Consider the following 3,511-nt stretch of genomic DNA (forward strand, 5'->3'; position numbering starts at 1 on the left):
TTAGTGTCCCAGTTTTTTGTATCCTCTCCACCACTGATCATTTTCCTTTTTTGTCAAATTGATCACTGATAGGTGTGAGGTGATTCTTCAGAGTTGTTTTGAATTGCATTTCTCTAATCAACAATGATTTAGAGCATTTTTTCTTATGACTATAGATATCTTTAATTTCTTCATCTGAGAATTACATCTTCATATCCTTTGAGCATTTATCAATTGGGGAATGACTTACATTCTTATACATTTGACTTAGTTCTCTATATATTTTAGAAATAAGTCCTTTGTCAGAAACACTAGTTGCAAAAATTGTGTCCAACTTACTGCCTTTCTTTTAATCTTGTTTGCATTGGTTTTACTTGTGCAAAACCTTTTCGATTTAATGTAATCAAAATTATCTGTTTTTTTATTTCATAATGTTCTTTTATCTCTCCTTTGGGCATAAATTGTTCCCCTTTTCATAGATCTGACAGGTCAACTATTCCTTGTTCTCTTAATTTTTTTCTTTAGATTTTGCAAGGCAATGGGGTTCAGTGGGTTGCCCAAGGCCACATGGCTAGGTATTTATTAAGTGTCTGAGGTCGGATTTGAGCCCAGGTACTCCTGACTCCAAGGCTGGTGCTCTATCCACTGCGCCACCTAGCTTCCCCTTAATTTTCCTTTTGATACCACCTTTTAATGTTGAAATCCTGAACCCATTTCAAACTTATCTTGGTATAGGCTCTGAGATGTTGGTCTATACCTAGTTTCTGCCATATTATCTTTCAGTTTTTCCCAGTAGTTTTTTTTTTATCAAAAAGTCAGCTTTTATTCCAGAACCTGGAACCTTTGAGTTTATCAAACAGTAATTTACTATAGTCATTGCCTTAAAACTTTTACTTTTTGTTTTGTTAATTAAGAGAATGTTGTATTCTGTAGATGTCATCACTGTGCCTCTATATATCCCCTAGCCCTTTAATTTGTCTTTTCCTTTATAATGTAAATTCTTTGAGGCAGGGATTATTTTTCTTTTTGTTTATATTGATATTCACAGTAATTATCACAGTGTCTGTACATAATAAATGCTTCTTGACTTAACCACTAATTTTTTAATGTCTTTCCATAGATGTGCAATAGCCCTCTTAAATCATTTCTTTCATACTGTTTAATTGATATTCTTAGAAACAGTAAATTCATTCTGTGGTTTTACTAAGGAAAAGGTCATTACATAGACTGTGTGGTCAAGTTTAGGACTATTTCTATGCTTTCCAACAAGTATTGTGGGAGAATCTTTATTTGTGATGGTTATAACTAATGTCATCTTCTAAAAATTATTGTTTTGATTTATCTGTCTCTATGAATCCATGCAATCAAACACAAAAAGGACTGTTGGAAATTCCCATCTAAGTGTGTCCATGTTCTTTTCAAACTCTTTTGAAGCATCAGTATTATTTTTTCATCCATTTCATTGTAAGATAGAATTTTTTGAAGTTTAAGTGAAGATTTTCATTGATTTCAAGTTCTTCATCTTTTCTTCAAATTGTGGAAACTTATAAATTCTATCTTTTCTTTCATCCACTATAGGTTTGTGAATAAAATGATTTCTCCTGATAGTTTTGCCCTGATGTTCAATAGTTGCTGTGTGACTTGAGGCTAGGAGTATCACTGACAAAATGTCAATGAAACTGTTATACTTGGTAAGATTTGTTTCTAATTTTGTTATGATACAGTATTAGAACACAATGAAACATTCAAGTCTTCAGTTTATTTTGTGTCTGTGTGCTTAGCCCATTTTAGTGGTCAGTGACATATGTACTTAAAGCATTTTGAGTGGGTAGGATATTGCATATTTTTAATTTGTTCTGGTTTGTCTTGTTTTCTTGTGATATCAGCATCCAAAAAAGTGCCATTTATTCTATTATCGTATATGATGAATTGATCATTCCAATGATTTAAAGTGCTGCTAGCCTGCAACTATCCATTGCCAGTGTTTTTCCATACCTCTTAAGAGCAGTGTTGGATCACACTGACTAGGGTGCTAAGTCTAGTAGTTTAATCTACTATCTTATCAGTAGACCTGCCAGAGTTCTATTCATCAGTATTTCATATTTCTTTCCAGCTCTTCACAGCAGATATACAAGTTTTGGGACACATAAAGCTCCCTCTCCCAAAGGAGACTACATCACTCTGATTGGTAATCACTTCTTCAACTCCTCATGGCACCAATTATAGATTGAACTTTTTTTGGAAGGGGTGATAAAGGTGACATATTTTGTCAGTCACTGAAATTCAAATTCAAAATAATTATTTCAAGAAGTCAAGCCTTTAGAGTTTATAATGTTAAAACTCTGTAAATCTTCACTCTCATGTTGCAAAACCATCTCCAACATTATTTTCTGAGATGATTCTTGAGTCTGTTCTATACATTTTTCAAGAATGTTCACAAATGAATTTCTCCTACATAGACACTAACTACATTTTTAAACTTAAGATTGTTTTGATTCATCTGCTATTTCTTTTTTTTTTTTTTTAGGTTTTTTGCAAGGCAGATGGAGTTAAGTGGCTTGCCCAAGGCCACACAGCTAGGTAATTATTAAGTGTTTGAGACCGGATTTGAACCCAGGTACTCCTGACTCCAGGGCTGGTGTTTTATCCACTGCGCCACCTAGCCGCCCCCTATCTGCCATTTCTAATGGGAAAGGCAACCTGCTTCTTTTGTAAGAAATATAGTCTCTGGGATTTGTTTTGCTTAGTTGTTTCAGTCATTTCTGACTCTTTGAGACATTGTTGGAGTTTTCTTATCAACAATACTGGGGTTGCTTGTTATTTCCCTTTCCAGTTCATTTACAGATAAGAGAACTGAGACAAATAGGGTGAAGTGACTTGCTCAGAGTCATACAGCTAATAAAATTCTGATATCACATTTGAATTAAGGTTTTCCTGATTCCAGGCCTATCACCCTATCCATTTGTGCCATCAATCTCCCCATCAGGGACTTTTTGGAACATTCTTCTGCTCTTTAATCGATTTCTTATTATATTCTAAACCCTAACTCTAATACTCTCTCACCACCCTGCCTGATGTTATAAAATGGAGATTTGACTTCATGAAAAGTTTTTGTGGTATGCATTATAGATAGATCATTTTTTCCCTCAATTTCCACCCCACTATGAACATTTCTTATCAGTGGAGTCTTATGGGTATGGGCTTGAACGTGCCAAGAATGAATGGACTTCTTGACATTTCTATTCCAGTGACCCTTGTGGATTGATTTAAAAGGATGAAATAGAACAGGGAAATGGTATTCTAAACTCAGTGACAGAGAACTGGCTTAAGAACAACAAACACAACTTGGAGAGGACTTTCTAGAAGATCAGAGGAAACCTGTTTTGCACAGGTGCTTCTGTCATTGTGATCCTGTGGTTGTGGAGAATGTCAGTGTTGTTCTGAAGCTCCTACAATGAGACCACAGCTGTTTTAAGTCCTGCACACAATGTGCTGCTCAAGTTAACATTGTTACAAAGACACGTTAGAGAAA

At 34.8% G+C, this 3,511-nt stretch overlaps 1 long non-coding RNA gene across 1 annotated transcript; it reads left to right on the forward strand.

Annotated features, from left to right (window-relative positions):
* Positions 1 to 1,556: 1,556 nt before the first annotated feature.
* On the forward strand, positions 1,557 to 3,108 carry LOC141502351 (uncharacterized). Its single transcript, XR_012472499.1, has 3 exons — positions 1,557 to 1,670; positions 2,093 to 2,167; positions 2,507 to 3,108. It is a non-coding gene; the product is annotated as an uncharacterized LOC141502351 (long non-coding RNA).
* Positions 3,109 to 3,511: the final 403 nt, after the last annotated feature.

Source organism: Macrotis lagotis, chromosome X, assembly GCF_037893015.1.
Source record: "Macrotis lagotis isolate mMagLag1 chromosome X, bilby.v1.9.chrom.fasta, whole genome shotgun sequence".
Classification (NCBI taxonomy): domain Eukaryota; kingdom Metazoa; phylum Chordata; class Mammalia; order Peramelemorphia; family Peramelidae; genus Macrotis; species Macrotis lagotis.